Source organism: Macaca mulatta, chromosome 12, assembly GCF_049350105.2.
Source record: "Macaca mulatta isolate MMU2019108-1 chromosome 12, T2T-MMU8v2.0, whole genome shotgun sequence".
NCBI classification, from domain to species: domain Eukaryota; kingdom Metazoa; phylum Chordata; class Mammalia; order Primates; family Cercopithecidae; genus Macaca; species Macaca mulatta.
In genome coordinates this window covers 133834705-133856126 of record NC_133417.1, presented here as the reverse complement: position 1 = coordinate 133856126, position 21422 = coordinate 133834705, and the positions used below count along the sequence as shown (strand labels likewise).

The 21422-nt window shown below is 36.9% G+C and overlaps 1 long non-coding RNA gene across 1 annotated transcript in view; it reads left to right on the top strand.

Moving 5' to 3' along the window:
- The first annotated feature begins 12791 nt into the window (after positions 1-12791).
- LOC144333585 (uncharacterized) overlaps positions 12792-21422 on the top strand; it is a 125861-nt gene continuing 117230 nt past the window's right edge. Inside the window, exon 1 of the long non-coding RNA XR_013402342.1 lies at positions 12792-12998. This is a non-coding gene — a long non-coding RNA (uncharacterized LOC144333585). The remainder of the gene's footprint in view (positions 12999-21422) is intronic.

Sequence of the window (21422 nt, the reverse complement as noted above, 5' to 3'; positions counted from 1 at the left end):
CTATCTTCTTTACAGAAGAAAAGGAAAAAAGGTGGTACTATTAAAATGCTTCTAACCAAAATGTCCTTCAATTTGATGTTCCCTTAGGAAAAAAAAAAATTGGCTAAAATCTTTCCAGGAAATATGTAGTGAGAAAAAACAAAAAACAAAAAACAAACAAACAAACAGCGCGATGTGTTTATTATACTCCAATCCTAGGGGAAATGTTGAAACCCATTCTAAATTGAGCAATGATTCTGCAATGCTTTACAAATGCTTCTGGAGAGGGAAAATCTACAGAAATGCCTTTCAATAAACAATGAGGATAGCTATTTTAAAAATTCTATATTAAGCAGCCTATTAATGTTTCATTGTAGCAATCTTTTTCCAAGGCAATTGACTCTTCAAAATATCTCATGATGAAGAAACGTCTTTTATTTTAGTAAAGAAAAAAATTAATGTCTACCCAACTGATAACTAGTTCCAAAAATTATCAGAGGGAAAAATAACCATAATAATTTCTCCCCTGCCAAAACCATTTGAAGGAAAAAGATAATGTGCTTAATGCCTCTAGCGTTTCAAATAGATGAAAGCTTATAACTTATTTCCTCCACATAAGAAGCATGTCCTATGAGACGTAGAAGGATCTGGACTGTATCCCTCTGCTATTCAACACTTCTCTCTTTGTTGCTCCATTAAGGAAGGACTGGGCACTCCTTGGTAGGGACATGTCTTTATCCTATGAGGGAACATGGCCTTCCCTCTTTGTCCTCCAGAAAACAATATCCGGACATTTTGGTAGAAACTTTGTCAAAGTTTACCAATCCAGGATGGATCAATAAAGATATGCCATGTAGATCCAGAACATGCAGAGAGCAAAAGTCCATGAAGGAAAGTTCAACACTAATCTCATTTCTTTGTGTTCCTAGACCAGCCTCAGACTTCAGCTGCTCTTGTGAGCCTGGGACTCACTCAAAGTGGTGGGACTTTCTTGGTGTTTCTGTCCTCTCTCCACTCCCACCAAACTGTGCCTTTGCTCTGGGACAAGCTGGAGGCAGGAGAAAGTGTGCAGCTTTCCCTCAGCTTTCTATCATGGATAACGTGTCCAAGGAGGTTTCTTGGTCTCCCTCATGTGTAGTTGACTTTGTCATCTACCCTCTCTTACAAAGCAGTGAATCTTTTTCTGGGCTTTGGAAGCGGGAGCATTTTCTGTCCCTCTCGCAGTGGCTCATGACTTTTGCTGGCAAGAGAGAAGGGTCTGGGGAAGTAGGCAGGGGCTCTGTCATTTCCCCCAGCAGCAGCTTTTGACAGCCCAAGGAGAAGCAAGAGTGCTCTTTATTTTTAAACAGCTTTATTAAACAAACTTCACATATGTGACATGTACAATTTGATATGTTTGACATATGTATACACCTGTAAAACTATCACCACAATCAAGATAATGAGTGAATCCACCACCTTCATGTTCCCTCGTGATGTTTCTCTCACCCTTCCCTATCTCCCTTCCCATGCAACCAAAGATCTGCATCTGTCAATATAGATTAGTTTGTACTTTTAGAATTTTTGTATGCATGGAATCATGCAATATTTACTCTTGTATGTATGTACATGTAGGTTTTCTGGCTTCTTTTACTCAGTGTAATTATTTTGAGATTTATTCATGTTGCATGCATCAATGTTTCATCCATGTTTATTGTTTAGTAGTATATCACTGTATGGATATACCACAATTTGTTCACTCATTCTTCTCTTGGTGGAAATTTGGGTTGCTTCCAGTTTTAGGCTATTAAACATAAAGCTTATGTGAGCATACACATCTCAATTTAAATAACAGAGAGAAGCTCTTTGAAAAAGTAAATAATATTTATTTGTGACTACAGCATTGCAATGGGAATACACATGTTATAGTAAATTATGTGTGTATTCAGGGAAATAAAGAAAGACAGAGTTCTTTTAAAGGAAAAAAGCTAGTAGGATTACATAATTGTTTTTGAAATAATTATCCTTAACTACAAGGATTAATAAGAAGGGTGACACTAGTCCCAGGTTAGACGGGCAGTTGCTGGGCAAATGTCTTTGCAATTTTTTTTTCTTTTTGTAAGGTTGCAATGACCTTTGTACAAGATTGTGGTTTTTATCATCTTTTTCTTTATCAGGCATACAAACATGAGAACTCCCTCTTCATAGCCTTCGCTGGCTCTATTTGTCAGGATTTTCCTGACATTAGTGGCTTGCTTTTGATTCTCACAAACTGTACATATATGCAAGTCTTTTCATGCCTGCAAGCTTTCTTTCTCTTGGGTAAATACTGAGGAGTGGTATGATTAAGTCATATAATAGGAATATGCTAACATTTTTATAAACTCCAAAAATATTTTCCCTGAGGTTGTAACATTTTACCTTTCCACCAGCATTGTATCAGTTTTATTTCTTTCCTATCTTTACCAGCACTTTGTATGAAGAAAATCTCTGTAACTAGGGTTAAACAATGAGTTCTTAGATATAATACCAAAAGGGTCATCCAACAAATTGAGCTGTATCAAATTAAAATTTCTTCTTTTTAAAAAACACTGGTTAGAAAATGAAAAGCCATAGGCTGAGCTAATATTTGCAGAACACATATTTGATAAGATCTTTTCAACAGATATAGTTTTTAACTATCAAAACTCAAAATAATAAGAAAACGATCATTAAAAATTGGATATAAAATCTGAAGACACTTTACTAAAGAAGACATTTAAAAACCAATAAGTGCAAGTTACACAAATTAAAACCACATGACATGTCACCACACATGTATTAGAATGGCTAAAGTGAAAAACTGGTCTGTATTATTTGTTTTTAATTTTGTAATTTTAAGATAATTATAAATAAACATGCAGTTACAAGAAAAAAACCAAAAGAATTCCCTGTACCAGGGGTTCCCAACCCGTGGGCCGTGGACTGGTACTGATCTACAGCCTGTTAGGAACCTGGCTGCCCAGGAGGAGGTGAGCGGCCGGTGAGTGAGCATTACTGCCTGAACCCCGCCTCCTGTCAGATCAGTGGTGGCATCAGATTCTCATAGGTGTGTAAACCCTATTGTGAACTCTGCATGTGAAGGGTCTAGGTTGTGTGCTCCTTCTGATCATCTAATGCCTGATCTGAGGCAGAAGTTTCATCATGAAACCACCCCCTCAAGCCCCTGGTCCATGGAAAAATTGTCTTCCGCAAAACTGGTCCCTGATGCCAAAAAGGTTGGGAACTGCTGCCCTATACCATTCATCCAGTTTTCCCCAATGGTAACATCTTGCAAAACTATAGTACAGGATGGGTGCAGTGGCTCACGCCTGTATCCAACACTTTGGGAGGCCAAGGTGGGCGGATCACTTGAGGTCAGGAGTTCAAGACCAGCCTGGCCGATATGGTGAAATCCTGTCTCTACCTAAAATACAAAAATTATCTGGGCATGGTGGCAGGCACCTTCAGTCCCAGCTACTCGGGAGGCTGAGGCAGGAGAATCGCTTGAACCCAGGAGGAAGAGGTTGCAGTGAGCCAAGATCACGCCATTGCACTCCAGCACAAGTGTCATAGCGAGACTCCGTCTCAAAAAAAAAAAAGAAAAAAAAAACCCCATAAAACAAAACAACAACAACAATATAGTACAATATCATAATCAGGAATTTGACATTGATACAATCCATAGACTTTCTTCAGGTTTCACCAGTTTTCATACATTCCTTTGCATATGTATTTGGTTCTGTGCAGTTTTAGCATGTGTATAGGTTCATGTGAACACCACTTCAGTCAGGGACCAAAACAGCTCCCTCAGCAGACCTCACCTGCTACCCTTCTATGACCACAGCCACTTATTGGGAACCACTAATCTGTTCTCCGTCTATAATTTTTTATGTTGTCATTTGTATTCTTTTTAAAATCCCTGTTTTTCTCTTCCCATGATCACACCGCAGCCGCCACAATCCCTTGAACTTTGGTTCAGGTTCTCAGCCCTACTAAAGCTGCTAATAGAGTCACAGAGAAAGCTCTTGAGAATCTTTCCTTTGGAGAAATTGCCAGTGAAAATTCAGCAATGCATGGGAAGTGAGATCCAACCTGACAACTTTGCTATTAATAAGCAGACTTGTTTCAAACGCACAAGTCAAAAGACTATCAAAACTAAACATCTGAAACCATGTCTTATTAAATATACTTAGCTGAATTCAATACAATTATTGAATAGAATTAAATAGCATGCAAACCTGGAGAAACATTATTCCTGCAGTATCTCACTTTCCTAAGCTCCCGCTTCAATGTCTCCTCCCTGGACAGACACTTGCCTGCATGCCGCTTTATGACCACCTCTGGTTTATTCTCTTCTTTAAAGCTGTTGCCACATACTCTTTTGTGTCATTTCATTCCCAAACAATTGACTGATTCTCTTTTTTGGCTGATCCTACATGCAAGAAGTTTGGCGCTTTTCTATCTACACCTTATCTTCTTTTTGTTAAATAGGGCACCAAATGCTGAAGAGGCATTTTCTCCTGCTTTTAGATACTTTGGGTTTATAAGCAAGAAGTCGTTTGCTTGGTGTCTCCATTTATATCACTTAGGATGTGGGATAATGATGTTTTTATATCCTGATGCAAATAGCTCGTCATCACTTGAGTTCTGAAGGCTGTGTCTTCATAAATCCAACACTAGAGGTTTCTGCTCAGAAAACTAGGTCACTCCATAACATCTACAATGTGCCTCGCTTTACAGTATAGTCTTACCCACTCTTGCAACTGGGATGCACATATATTTATTTCATAAGAAATGAAAACATCAGTCAGTGATGTACTTTCTACTTGGCTGAGAATCAGCAACCTCTCACCACCAATTTTTATACTGATTTGCACACTTTTAAGTAAAACCTCTATCCATATGTGAGGAAAAGTAATTAAAAGCTAATCTCAAATTTTATCTAATCCAGCAAACTATACAATGTGGATTAGTTTCCAAAGCAAAACTGAATTTCTAAAAAGTGCAAATTAGTAAAATGTAACGACAGTTTTCAAAAGACACCAGTGCACTGTTCCTCACTATTCTCCCTTGAAAGTGAACAAATTTTCTCTATCACACTCATGGGGTAGCTTGAAAGATTAAATGAAAAACAAAAGGGAGATGAAGGAGTCTAGATGTGTCTGCAATAAATGATGCTTTATACGAAACTATGATATTTTGTGGGATTAGCAACAATTCATTTAATTGTTTCAGAAAGGACCATTGTCATTTATTACATCTGTGTTCTGTATCTATGCAAGCATCCATCTCACCTTACTTTCTAACATAGGTGATTGCATGTATGTGTATATGTATGTATACCTATATCTATCTATCTATCTATCTATCTATCTATCTACAGAGATTTAAGGAATTGGCTCACATGATGATTGTATTTGTCCAGGTTCTCTAGAGGGACAGAACTAATAGGATAGATGTACAGATGAAAGGGACTTTATTAAGGAGGATTGACTCACACAATCACAAGGTGGAGTTCCACAATAGGCCATCTGCAAGCTGAGGAACAAGGAAGTCAGTCCCAAAACCTCAAAAGTAGGGGAAAGCTGAGAGTGTAGCCTTTAGTCTGAAAGCCTGAGAGCTACTCTTGGTGTAAATCCAAGAGTCCAAAAGCTGAAGATGTTCAAGAGCAGGAAGCATCCAGCATGAGAGAAAGATGAAGAGCAGAAGACTCAGCAAGTCTGCTCTTTCCACTCTATCCTGCCTGCTTTATTCTAGCAGCGCTGGCAGCTGATTAGATGGTGCCTACCCAGATTGAGGGTGGGTGTGCCTTTCCCAGTTCACTGACTCAAGTGTTAATCTCCTTTGGCAACACCCTCACAGACACACCCAGGAACAATACTTTGCATCCTTCAATCCAACCAAGTTGACACTTAATATTAACCATGACAATAACAAAAGAATTGGCTCACATTTACACATATTATATATGTATTTATACATATATAAATGTATATATTAGTATATATATTTGTATGTGTATAGATACATTTATATAAATGCATATGTATATGTATGTCTTGGTGAGTCCAAAATCTGATGGGGGAAGCTGGTAGGCTGGGTATTCGGGAAAAAAGTTACAGTTTGAGTCTAAAGGCAGCCTGTTGTAGAACCAAGGAGAGAGCCAATGTTGCAGACGAAGTCCAAAGGGCATCTGCAGGCAGAACTCCCTCTTGCTCAGGAGAAGTCAGGTTTTCGTTCTAGTCAGACCTTTAACTGATCGGACGAGTCCCATCTACATTACAGAGGGCAATCTGCTTTACTCAAAGTCCACAGATTTGAATGTAAAGCGGATCTCATCCAAAACATCTTTGCAGAAACACCTGTAATAATGGTTGACCAGATGTCTGGGCACCATGGCCCAGCCATGGTAAACATAAAATTAATTATCACACTGATCATTATATTCTCCTTAATGGTTACATGTTTCAAAGTCACTGGTCCAATGAAACAATGATGGAGAGTAAGCTAGCTTGAAGACTTTTGGAAGAGCTTACTTGATTCTGGATGCCACTGGCCACATATTCTCACCCAACTATTCATCTGTATCCTGGCAACTCTATGGTGCCTGTTATCTCTAGGCTGGCTAATGTCACCTTAAATTCAAGCCTATAAATATCAAGAGGGAGACTCAAAATTCTCTACAACCCAACTATACTTTCCAGGATATTTGCTACTATAATCTGTTTCTAGACACAGAACTCTTCTGACACCAAATGTGGTAGGAACTGTTGTTATTTCCATAGCAACCAATTCTCCAACACCAACTGGGCATCCTGCAATTCAATTCTGACGCTATATATCTGGAGTTAATGTCAGGTCCCACAAGTGAAGGGCTCAGCCCCACAGGACTGCTCCCGCTTCAGATTCCAATCACAAGGCCAGGGCTTCCTGTACTTCTGACCAACTGGGTATGAATCGAGGGTTCCCAGATCTTTTTCTTAGGTTTGATAATGTCCTAAAATGGCTCACAGAACTCAGAAAAACCATTTACTATTACTGGTTTGCTCAGTATAGTAACTCAGAAACAGCCAAATAAGTGAGATGACAGGATAAGGTGTATGGGAAGGGGTGTGGAGCTTCCGTGCCCTCTCTGGGCGAACCCCTCTCCCAGCACTTAGATGTCTTCACCAACCCAGAAGGTTCCTGAACTCCATTGCTGAGGGCTTGTATGAAGGCTCCATATTATAAGCATGATTCATTAAATCATTGACCATTGGTGATGTACTCAATCTCCAGTCACTCTCCCCTTCCTGGAGGTCAAGGGTAGTGCTGAAAGTTCCAATCTTCTAAACATGCCTAGGTCTTTCTCACAGCCAGCCCCCATCCTGAAGCTACCTAGGTGGCCCAGCTACCAGTCATCTCATTAGCACACAAAAGACACTCTCATGACTCCAGAGATGCCAAGGGTCTTAGATGCTCTTGCGTCAGGAATCTAGGGAGTAAGACTAAATATTATAACAAATGATGCTTCTATCACCCCTATCCCTCAGAGAATTACAAGGATTCAAGGAGCTTTGTGCCAGGAACCTAGGACAAATAACAAATTTATATTTATCATTATGTCATGATTTCACATTTGCCTAAGTACTCTCTGAAGGAACCGTTTCATGCCTTCTGTCTTGCCCTTTGTCATATCCACCAATGATCATTTCCCCCTAAACTGAAACTATTAACCGAAATATCCCACAACTTCCAGCCCCCTCAAACTACATACATACCCACAATGGAACTCATTATTTCCCGTCTTAAAAGCCTAAATCCATTATCCATAGAACATAAATCCAAAAACATTTTTTACAACAAAAATCAGAGCAAATCACTTCTCTGCTTAAAATACTCCAGTGACTTTCCATGCTCTAAAAATAAAATTTGAATATGGATTTTCAAATTTGACAAGAGTAAACCTTTGCTTGCCTTTCTGTCCTCCTCTCCCACCACACTGCCCCTCAACAACTATATCCCAGCCCTGTGGGTTCTGTTTGGTTTCCTTCCACATGCCAAGTGCCTTGCCAGCTCAGAAACTTGGAACAGCTTTTCATTGTGCCTGGCTAGCTCTTCCCTTCCTTGATACGACTGGCTCTGGGCTCTGTTCTTTTATTTTTTATTTAGAAACAGAGTCTCACTCTGTCACCCAGGCTGGGGTGCAGTTGCTCGATTTTGGCTCACTGCAACCTCTGCCTCCTGGGTTCAAGCAATTCTCTTGTCCACTGTTCAAGCAATTCTCCTATCTCTGCCTGCCAAGTAGCTGGAATTACAGGCACGCGCCACCACACCCGGCTAATTTTTGTATTTTTGGTAGAGACCGGTTTCACGATGTTGGCCAGGCTCGTCTCGAACTCCTGACCTCAGGTGATCCGCCTGTATAGGCCTCCCAAAGTGCTGGGATTATAGGTGTGAGCCACCACACCTGGCAGGCTCTGTTCTACTGTTTAGATCTCAGCTTAAATTGAACTTCCTCAAATAGGCCCTTCCTAACTACTCACCCTCAAGCAGATTCCTGGCCATTTTTCTTGCTGTATCTTTCACAACTGAATGTTGTAACCAGTGTTGTGTCAAACTATATGGGAACCTGGGCCAAAAGGGAAAATCAGTACTGTGACCCTGTCTTTATTATAAATTTTGATATTTTGTTCATCATGGATTTTTTTGCATTAATTTCAATTGTTCTTAAATACTGCATTAACACATTATTTACCTTAATTACTGAGTTTCTTACCATCTCCTTAAATTTTGTGTCCCAGGTAAGTGACTCACTTGCTTCACCTGAGACCTGGCCCTGTTGGTAACCCAGGCTTCTCTTTACTGTTAGACCAGTATGATGATTTTCAATCTGCAAATCCAGTCTAACCTGTAAGATTGTGCAGAATGCTGTCAAATATCACAGGGGTGACAGGGATGATCGTCCATGACTTAAAACTGTAAGAGATAATAGATGTGACAGGCAGAGGCAGAATAAGATGGGAAAGGTGGGTATCTGGGGTGGGAAGAAGAAGTATCCCTTGCAACCAAAGTGGGAGCTGAAACAGTCATCTTAATGCATAAGGATTAGGTCATCGGGGGAGCTGTGTGAGAAATAAATCAAAATGGCATTCTCTCCGTTTTCAGGGAAGTACAGAAATGACTCTCTGAAGTGGGTGGGCCCCATGTGACACACGGATAGCCACACAGGTTGGTCAGGTTGATGATGCCTGTGGCAGAACAGTGCACATTATATTCAGAGGAGACAATGAGTCATGCATCTCAAAGATCTGTTAGTGCAGGCTCTTTAGAAATGCATTAGACAAATATTAACACTCAAGACTGTAGAGTTCCTTTAGCTGATTTGATCATTATGTTTAAATCCTTTAAAGACAATATACATCCTTATTGCCTATACTTGAGCAGGCCATTCCTTCTACTCTACCCTTGATATTCCACTATCATAACGTTAAAGAAACAAGGAAGATTATTTTTAGGCTCCAGGTAACTAAACAATAAGAAAACTGAAATTTAACGTATGGGCAAGAAATCAAATTAATGAGAAAATCTTGGCCACACTGATAACAATGGAAAAAACGAAATAGGTAATAGTGACTGTGGTGGTTAATTAATACTGCATCTGCCTGAAGTAACCTCATTCTCAGTTAAAAGGATGATGTCCTTTGGAGGAAGAAGGGATGAGAGCAAGTGATGTTTACATACTTTATTACGGGTAATTATAATTATAGAAAGAATTTGAATGTTTTAAGAATTGTTTCAAAGTTAAAAAATCATAAAAGGGTAAAATAAATTTTAAAAGAGCAGATGGGGAACAAAAACAAAGGCATTTTAGAATAGTGATAGTGATCTTCTTTAGAATGACACAGATAAAAGGAGAATACTGAGTGCTAAGTATGCATCAGAGGAAGAATCACTGGAGAGGAGGAGGGGCCAGGCACCAAGGTTAGTTAGAGGAGATGAAAGGAGCTAGTCAGCATCTTCAAGTCAACCAGAAACCAGGGCAGAAAAAAATGATATAAGAAAGAAAACAAAACAAAACATGTGGAAATGTGCAGTGGTCTTCATTAGTTTGAAAGCTTTGCTTGTCTTAAGGTTTCTGTTTTAATGTTAATGCTGGACAGCTGTACCTAAATTCCAACGAGAAGATGGTATAATGAGGCATGTTCAACTCCTACTTCCTATCATGGCCTTAAGAATGTTCTAGGATGAGAGGAAGGATGCTTTTAATTGGCTAGGGGGCTTAGAATTTTATTTTTGGTTTATGCTGCCATCACCCTGCACTGTTGGGCTGCATTAGAAAGGGAGGTGGGAAAAGGGGGAAGATTTACGTGACCTATAGTGTTCTCATAAAGTTTAACAACCAGATCTCCCTTCAGCGAAAATTTTTTAAAGTAAATAAATAAATATTATCTGATTTATAGCATTAGCCAATGTCCATGTTGTAAGCACTACTGTCATGTCCATTTCAAACTATTGACGTGTAATCAATCACCAAAAGCAGGGTTTGGAAGCAATGCATGCAATTGGCCCTCACAAACTTGTGCAAGCACATGTTTGTACTGGAGTCCATTTTAATTCTCTACATAGCACTAAATAACTCACATTGCTCTTGTTTGTGCATTTATTGCTTCTCTTATGTAAACACAATCACCAACATTGAGGTCTTAGTCACTGCAAGATGTATAACAATATTGTCACTTAATAGGTACTCAAGCATCGTTGTGTGTACATTTATTGCTAACAGCAGCACCTAACACTTATAGAAATGCTTATTAGATACCGAGAATTGCTTTAAATTTTGAACTGGATGGTATAATTTGTTCAATTATTCACTCATGTCTCACTCTTGCCTTCTTCCCGGCAGGCAGAGCACATGTCACTACCCTATTAATTGGGGACTGAGATTGATGACTTGCTTTGATGATGTAATGTTAGTGGGTGTAAATATACTTTGCCAAAGTAGGAGCTTTAAATGAATTAATGAGGTTTCTTGCTATCTCTGGGCTTCTGCCCTCAGCAAGAGAACATTGAGGCCCAGTAGTGTTTCTCTTTCAGATTGGGACTGGAATAAAAAGACATGTGATAGTGAGTCAAGCCCAACTGAGTCAAAGGGAGCCTACTTAGGACCCAGCCAGCCCACATCCTTCCAATAATGTAAGCAAGAAATAAATGTTGTAAGCCACTTAGATTTGGGGCTCTTTGTCACCACAGCGAAAGTTGAGTAATGCCGTGACAAACACAGTACTCATTCGAACTTTGTAACAACCCTCTGATGTAGTTTTTGTTATTACCATTCACATTTCATAGACGAAACTGTTAGAAAACGAAGAGGTCAAATGACTCAGAACTTTACGTGTCTGGTAAGTGGTATAGCTGGGAATTAGACTCAAGCTGACAGGCTCCAGAATCCACTCATTTCATAACATCACATTAAATAAATATGGTTAGGAAGAGGCACTGTGCTATTTTAATTTTAGCTCAAGAACTATATTTTGATAGATATTTTCAAAAGTTAAAAATGAGGTGACCATATGTCCTATTTTGCCATGGATAGTACTGGTTTACACCTGTTTTCCCAGCATAATTATGAATAGCCTCTTCTTTATCCTCAACATGTCTCAATCTGGTAAATTATATATCCACCCTATTTAAAACCTGCTTTCTTCCACAGCAGTGTTTTTGCAATCTCCTTCCACTTCATCGCTTCTCCTCACCAATCATCAGGCTAATACATGTCATGACAAAACAACTGAATATCTTCTTCAGGAGAGGCTGGCTCTTTTGTGGTTCACCTGCCAGTGTTGTCTATGTCCCTTATGAAGAGGTTGCCTTTGGTGATAAGAACCTGGGAACAATTTCTTCTTTAGGTGAACTCTAGGGTTTTTATTACATATGGAAATCCCCATGAACACAGAAAAAGAAAAAAAACAAAGCCCAAGATGGATCTGGTTTACAATCCTAGTACAAAGGAACATTCGTGTTCTCTTCTCTTGAGTTGGTGAATCAGTCAAATAAGCAGATGCTAAGGTACACACATTTAAGGAAATATGTACGGGCAAATGTTCCAAGGAAAAGAACATGCAAGAGATTATTATATAGCAATGTATAGCATTATTTATGTAGATAAAAGCAAATTGAGGGGCGAATAAACTTAAAAGAACCAAACACCTGCAGAAGAGAGGGGCCGGGGGCAGGGCCTCCATTCCTTAGGTACAGCTCGCCTTACGCTTAACATCAATTGTTTCTCCTTTCAAACCTCTCTAACAGATCTAAACTAGAATGTTGATGAAAAATTACAAGACCTTTAAACCACATTCTTACTTAAAAGGATCATCCAAATTTTATTTTTTAAAAGCCAGAATAGTATCTCATTTCATGTCTGCATTGTGTGTAATTTCACAGCACCCAGTTTCACAAGATGCCATTTATTAAGGGCAGTTAGAATAGAATTCTCAGACTGTAGCCATTTCAAACAAACTATTACAGCAGGGAGTTTTATAGTGAAAAGTGGTTTGTTTTCTGTCATTTTCTTGGCGCAATGGATATCTTTTAAAGAATTACTATATCCTCCCTTTCTTATATTCATTTTCTGTACTGTAATTATAGATATATGTATAATGATTGTCAAATACTGGTTAAACATATGGAGGTCATATTTACTGAAACCCAATATGTTCCAGAATCTGTGTTTTACTGAATCATCTCATGTCATCTTTTTAATGACCTTGTGACTAGGTCATACATCACTCACGCTGACAGATGAGAAATAGGGACTGAGGGGGATGAAGCAACTTTCCCTGAAGTTCCAATGCTTTTAAGAGTCAAGGTCTTTCCGTCTCCAAAAGCCCTGTTTTTTCCCTTGGTTTGTGATATTCATTTTGGCTCCTGCTGTAATGTACACCGAAACCTCAGGCTGCTGAGCTAATATTGGTGGTTTTAAGAAGAAAATCTGGTGCCTTTACCTGTTAGACAAGTCACCTAGAATCCTGTTGTTTAAGGTGTTTTATGTTGTGCTTTCCGTCTACTAAAGCATACATGATGATATTCACATAGGTAGTGTTCATGGATTTTCATATTACACTCTGAGGAACAAACAAGATGAATGTGTGTTACGGAAAAGAAGTCATTGCTGTCTCTATTAGTTTCTCTTTGAATTTCTTCTCAGCTTGCTGTCTCTCAATGCACTGTGGCTGCCATTCCTAGTGTTTTGTTAATCTGCATGTCTTCAGCATCTTTTGTAATTTTCTCCTTTTATTCTTGATATGGATCATTTGTGCCTTCTCATTTTTTTTTCTTACTTGACCATTGTTTCTAGAGAGTTACCAGTTATATGGTCTTTAAAAATTTGCTTTTATCTTTGTTCACCCTGTGTAATATATGCCGGTTTTCCATTTTATTAATATAGTGTCTATTTTTTTCTTTGGGCTTATTTTACTCTTCTTTTTTAAGTGTCTCAACACAGATTTCCAGCCTTTCTTCTTGCTCTGTCTACTGCTTTAGCTGCTTCCCACACATTTTGATATATTATATTTCCAATTTTTTTCTGATTTTCTTTGTGACTGCTTTGGCCCCTGGCCTGAATTTTTTTCTAAGCATATAGGGATTTTTTTAGTTTGTTTCTTATTTCTAGTAATTTAGTGAAATAAGAAGACATATGCTCTATTATTTTAGTTATTTAAAAATTTTGACACTTATCCTTAAGGCCTAGCATATGGTTAATTTTTGTAAATGTTCCAGAAGTGCTTGGGGGAAAAAAAGTATATTATGTACTTATAACGTGCAGTGTTTTATAGTCCAGTATGTTCATTTGGTTACATTTGTTAATTGTATTATTAAAATCTTATAAATTCTTACTATTAACTTTGTCTGTTTCTTCTATCCATTACTGATAACTTAGGTTATGATTTCCTCCTATGATTTGGGTTTGCTTATTTCTCCTTTTGGCTTTGTCATTTTTATAGTTCTTATATTTAAGGTCACGTTAATAACTATGTACAGATTTAGAATGTTTATTCTTCTTCATAAATTTTATTATTATCATAAAGTAATCTTAATCATCTGAATAATAATTCATCTGTCCTTTAGATCTTTTGGTCTGAGGTAGGAAAATCACCTCCCTAATACCCAGTATTACTTGTATGATATCTTCTCCTGACATTTTATTTTAAAATTTTCCACAGGTTTTAGGTGTGTCTTTTATAAACTGCATACAGACATTTTCCCCTCTCACTCAGCATGAAAATCCATGCCTTTTAATTAGACCAGTTCCATTCCTCTCAATATAATTATTGTTCTTCTTGAGTTTCAAATCAACCCTCGCATTTCCTGCATTTTATTGTTCATACCTGGTTTTATCCTTTTAATCATTATACTAGAAATTGTAACATTCTTAATTAACTTGTCAAAACTATTGTTTTCTGCACCTTTTGACCCTCTGTCTGAAATAATTTTGTTTCTGCCTGAAATATATCCTTTGTAATTTATTTTAATAACAACAGAACAGCTCTATTAGGTGTGGTTCATATTTGATGATAATTTTTCATAAGTTTTTGTTCATTTGAAAGCTTCCTTATTTTGTCTTATTTTTTAAAAAAAAACTTTACTGCGTATATAACCATACATCATAAATTCTCTTTCTCACCACTTTAAAGCCACAGTGTCATTGTAGTTACTGAGAAGGTAGCTAACAGTTCTGCTGTTGTTCCTTGTAATGTGTCTTTTCTCTCCAGCTACTTTTAAAATTGCTTTCTTTATGTTTGATTTTCTGCAGTTTTACTATAATGTGTGAATTTTTAATTTATCTTGCTTGAAATCTGCTAGTTTCCTTGCATTGTGAATTGGTCACTTCTAACAGTTGTGAAAATTCTCACCCATTATTTCTTCAACTATTGCCTCTGACTCATTCTTTTTCTCCTTCCTTGCTAGATTTCTGATTTAAAATATGGTAGACCTTTTCTTTCTATCCTCTGTCTTTTAACTTCACTTTATTTATTTACTTATTTATTTTCTTTTTTAATTCTTTATGCTGCACTCTGGATAATGTCCAGTTCATTAACTTTCTCTGCAGCTGTCTCTAATTTGTTGCTAATTGCATGAATGGAGGGTTTTTAAAAAATATATTAATGATGGAAATGTTTAAACATACACAAAAGGAGAAAGGAAAAGAATCATAAAATGATCCTGATATGGTTGTAATTCACATACAATCATTATTTATATATGGCCACTATTGTTTTACTTATAGACTCCTATCCCCTTATTATGCATTGACTTTTAAATTTCAGCTATTTTTTTATTCCTGGATAGTCTGTTTCTTCTTCAAATCTATTCTGTCATCTTTTATGGCTTCATATTTTTTACTAATATTGTCAAGTTTATCAATTTTATTTTTTAAGCACAGTAAGCATAGTTTTTATAATCTATTGTGTATTCCAATATATGATGTATTATACTTCTATTATTTGTACTTCTATTTTTTGTTCATTTATTATTTCTGCTTATTATGTCATATGGTACCTATTTGTGCTGGCAAGTTAACTTAGAAAAAAAAAAACAAAAAAACGAGCTTGATATTTTAAGATTTAGGGTAAGGGTACATTCTTCCAAAGAGGATTTTCATTTGTTATTGCCAGGCTCTAGGGCACAACTAGTTAGGGACCACCTTAAGTAGAACTCTATGCTGAGGTTCCTTGGACCACCAAGGAAGCACAAGCCTGCATTGCTCATGGTCTGGAACAGCTCTATTAGGTATGGTTCACATTTATTTTGAGAGATTAGCACTTTCAGATTCCAGTTTATTTGGGGATTAAGTCTTTTACTAGACTTTCTATGTTAGGTGTGCTCTGGGCTTTGATTTGGTTCTTTTGCTCACTCCATAAGGCTATCAAAGTAAAATGTTAAGTTTACCAAAACTGTCACATTCTCTCAGGGCAGAAGTTGCTGCTCTGCTAGTTACCTCCCTGTTTTCCTCTTGATAATTTGTCCTAGTAATTCCTCACTTTCATATTTATGAAATTTAAAATATATATATTTTTTATCCTTTAGGTATAGTATTTTTCAGCCGGAGGTTTGGCTAGAATACCTAATTGACCATAATCAAATTCAGAAAAGGGAAATACTATTTCAGGTACTTACATAAAGGTCAACCAATTCTAACCCAAAAGCCATCCAAGTCATTTTTCTTTTTTTTCTCCTGTCTCATCTACTCTCACTCCCCAAATTACAATGTGTAATTCTAGTTTTTTAAATACTGTAATATAACATATTTTAAAATACTGTATATGTTTTTAAATACTGTAATATAACATATTTAAAAAGATTTAAAAAGTGTTCATTCATGTTATTTGGATTTTTTTCTCATAAAAGAAAAAAGAAAAATGTATTTTTATAAGACAGTTTTATGGTAAGAATTTTCTTTGACTTAGGTTATTTCTTGATGGAAAGCAGCAAAGTATTCAGAATGTGATGAAATATAAGTATTCAAAAAGTATTCAGCAGTATGATTATTGATATACTTATTTCACAGTCATTGTTATATGGAACAGTTATTGCTATATTTATTTCAAAATAAAATTATTGAGTATCAATCCACATTTCCAGTAGGCATAGTACATTTTAAACTGACATTATTTACACAATGCTTTCAGTGTCAAACTTTCTTTTAGTTTCAAATTGTAATTAATAATTAAAATTCTTTTTCAGTTCATTTTTCCTGGAACTGTTCTTATGCACACAACAGAAAGGAGAGAGTGTTGGGATTTGTTTAGTGTCTAATATGATCAATAGGTTTTATTTTGTGTCCTGACTATGATGAATTGCCTGAGGAGTCCTCTTTAAAATAATTTGTATGTTCGTGTGTAAATAATTATATAATATATTGACAAACAACTTCTAGCTACAAGAGAAGGGAAATAACCTGTGTGTTATTTTCACTATCCAGGGCCTACTATATGCCAGAAAGACTGTTAGGTGCTTAACACATTAGTCCTTGGATCACACCCGCAGGTGGATACCTCCCTCACCAATCTCTGTCACACAAGTTATTTTTGCTCATGTCACACAACTGGTAAGTGATAAAATGAAATTTTATCCATTCCACACCAAAGAATGTCTCAGTTAGGGTTTGCATTCAACTGCAAGGGAGAGCCCAATTAATTTGTGAATTAAAAGATTCAGGGACATTCTTTTTCTCATATAACAGTAAATTCAGTGGTAGGAGCACAGGTTAAGAGCAGAACCCTCTTTACTTCTTTTCACTTTCTCTCACAGATCCATGGAAACTATTGAAGACCCTAACATCACATCCTCATTCTAGACAGGAAGGAAGATGGCACTTCTATACTTGTGCTTGTGTATCAATTATTGTACAGAACTGAATTATGTGGCCATACCCAGCTGAAAAAAACTCTAAGAAGGATAGTTTTTAGCTTTCCAGCCTCATGAGTTGAGAAGCAGAATCCAGAAGGGGGTTAGAGAGTGGGTATGTGTGTGTGCCAACCCACATTAAATGTCGTAAGGGCTGTATCTTTTTCCCATTAAATCAAGCTACCTTAGGGATAATGCTAAATATCATAATTTAATCAAAGAACTTTCTACAGTAAAAATCAATAAAATAGCATTTTACAGCACTTCAGTGTTTACAAAATACAACAATCCATTGAGATATTTATCACCAACCCCACTGAAAGTTGAATCAGGTCTTTATTTTAAATCTCATGCTAATTATACTTCAACAAACCAGCTCCCCAGTATTTATTTATAATCCTCTCATTTAGACGAAAAGACATTTGGGGCTTATAAAAAAACTCTGAGAGATATTTTATTACCTTTTCACTCATTATGTAATTAAAACTATGATTATGAACTTTATTAGCTTTTATCCCCTTTTTCACTGTCGCTTTTACATTTTGGCTCAAAGAAAATTGAAAATAAATCAAGAAAAACACACCAAATAATAAATTGATATACTGTGATGATTAATTAGAAGAAATAAGCATTAATATGATTCTAATAAACAAAATTATTACTAATGAAATTTAAGTTGATTATTTAAAAACTAAAACTTCATACATTGATTTACTTATTTAACAAATATTTACTGAGTACTTAATTTGTCCAGTTACTAAATATTGGTATGAAATGGTCATCATTAGCTTTTTTTTTTTTTAATGACATTTCACTCTTGTTGTTCAGGCTGGAGTGCAATGGTATGATCTCGGCTTACTGCAACCTCAGCCTCCCTGGTTCAAGCGATTCTCCTGTCTTGGCATCCTGAGTAACTAGGATTACAGGTACGTGCCACCACACTCAGCTAATTTTTGTATTTTTAGTAGAGATGGGGTTTCACCATGTTGGTCAGGCTGGTCTTGAACTCTTGACCTCAGATGATCCACCTGCCTCGGCCTCCCAAAGTATTGGGATTACAGGCGTGAGCCATCACACCAGGCCAGTAGCTCTTAATTGCATCAAATCACTTAGAGGTATGACAAATTTATCCACTTATTTTTTAAATTCAGGCAAACATTCTTTTTTTTTTTTCAATTTTCTAATATCATGTGACAAACCAAAATAATAATAGATCACTGCTGTTGCAAGTCCCTGTGGACCAGTCCATCGGGAAACATGCACCTGACCCCCTACTCCAGGAGCTGCGTATGTGACTGTGTATGCTTCCTGACAGCAACCCATTCATTCATTTTCTCTCCAATTTTCACTTCTGCCTTCTGGGCATTTAGCTCCACTGTCTGATGGTCATGTTTGAAAAGTCTATTATATTTTTTAAAACTCACTTTTGATAAACTATAAAGAAACTTATTAGAAGTATGTAAAACATGTTTAATCTTAGATATATTTAATTACTCTTAATTGGTTACACATACACTAACAATTATTTAAAGTTCAGAAATGATTTTAGGTTTTAGTTAAAATAAGTATCTAGTCTCTTGTGCAGTATTTCCTGTAACAATGATGGTCATAATGTCTTTGCAGCATTCTCGCCATGTGGTGAACTACCCTTCAAATATACAAAGCAAAATCTAACTGTCAAAATATAGTAAGTAAGGTAAATCATTATATTTTATTAAATTACTAACTTCATGGATAATTTATCACAAATCTAATTCAACTCAAAAAGCATTTGTTGAGCTTTTATATTTTTCAGGTGCTAACCACTGTCTAAGCTCTATATGGGGCACTTAGCCCCATCGTGAGGGATGCAGAGAGCAGTGACTTATGCCTGGAAGAAATAATGACTAAGATGGGTATCGCAGGATGAGTAGGAGTGTCTTCCGGGAAGAAGGAGCAGCATGATCAATGGCATGAAAACTTTGAGTTTACGTGACGTGTACAAGAAACTGGAACTCAACCCCATTTTATAATGAGAGTCAGTAGAGGATGATAATTAAGTGTATAGACTCTGGAATCAGACTGTTTAGATTTCCATAGCAGGCCTAATACTTACTGGCTTGGTAACCCTGAAGTTAAATCTTCCCATGTTAAAAAATGGGAATACTAGCATTATCCACCTATAACGGTTAGCATTTTTAAAGACACAGAAGCAAGAGAATGTGAATATAGAGAGATTTATTTAAAGGAATTGGCTCATACGATTACGAAGGCTGAGTCCAAATTCTGTAGGATGGGCCAGTAGTCTAAGGATTAAGGGAAGAGCTGATGTTGGAATTCAAGACCAAAGGCCATCTGTTTTACTCAAAATCCATCAATTTAAATGTTAATCTCATCCAAGGAAGCACACTCACAGAAATTACCCCGAATCATATTTGGCACCATGGCTCAGCTAATTTGACACATAAAATTGACCATTGCACCATCTCAAAATGTTCTAAACATTAAACAACGTAATATACGCAAACAATTTAGAATAGTGCCTAATATACTGTAAGCCCTCAATAAGTCTAAGTTGTTTTATCTGGAATGTAAAGAGTGTTTGCAGTAATAGATGAGACTAGAGAGGGATCCTGGGTTCACATCATTTAAAAACAGTATGCCATGCTATAGAACTTTTGTTTGTAACTTATAGGAAACCATGAATGCTGTGGTCATATTTGTACTTTAAATAGATTACTCTGACAATAGTTTGTAAGGTAGAATTGCAGAAGTACGAACCTAAAGACAACATATGTCAGATAGAACATCAGTATCATATTCTACCTTCCTTCTTGCTGCCAAGCCTCAAAAGCCTAAATGATATTTCCTAGACTCTCCTGAGGTAGCGTTCTGGATGCACAAGCCGCACCACTAATTAGGTGCATCAAGTGGCCATGTGACCTAAGATGCTTATTATGGGATGATTGTTATCTGATTCTTCAAGCTGTCAATTTTGGTGTGTTCATAAGTCCTCCATTATCAAGTAGAAAAGCTAAAATAAATTAGTGGGCTCCAGTAGGTTCTGGAGGAATAAACAATTTGCATGAGCCAATGACTCTCAGTATTGACTCTGGATATATTGCCACTTCTTACTCCACCCACTGAGGAATTTACAGGACTGTAGACTGAGGAAGAAAAAAATTAAACCCTGAAAAACATATGATTTAACAAAATATCCTATTCCATCTGAAAATGGAATCCTAAAACAATATTGTCAGACTTAGGGGTGGCCCTAAATGTCAGTGGAGAAAATAATCCTCGCATTGAGGAAACCTACAAGAAGTTCATTTTGTTTTCCTTTTATTTCTGGGAAAGAAAAATATCTAGATATGTAGATCTATACCAATGAATTAGAAGCTGATGGCTTGGCAAGATGGTTGGATGTTTGGAAGAAACAAGGTTACCAACAGCAAAGTCTGGGAAAGTGGCATGTAAGTAGGCTTCTCAGAATGACAGCAGAGTGAAAGCAATTTGTGTTGTTAGAATTTTTGTCTCTAATGTACACTCTGAAGATACTTAGGACTCAGTACTCAGAATAGGTGCACCACTCTCTGGATGTCAGTGAGCTTCTTTCACCAGTCACGCCAGTGTTTTCTTAGCGGGACATACTGGCAGGTGTGGTGATGCCATGTGAGTTCAACTATATGCTTAACCAAGGTTGGTCTGGTTAACACAACTGCTGACTTTTCAGTCTCCAATATACAGACCAATATTGAGCCCCTAAAAAGGTGTGATATTCCAGGGCAACAACCATTCACCTGACAGAAAATTTATTACATGGAAACCTTTTCCCTCTTTAGGCCAAACAATTATTTTCACATAGATTGGCCTCTATCTATTCCTATAATGCTCTGTTCAAAACCATCATTTGAAGAGTCACTAAATGCTTATTCACCATCACAATATTCCATGCAATATTACCTCAGACCAAGGAGTTCAAGAAGCAAGAGAGTCATGTCTATGTGACTCACTGATCTTAATATACACGCCATCCTCCAGAAGCAGTTACTCATATAATATGGAGGAATGATCTACTA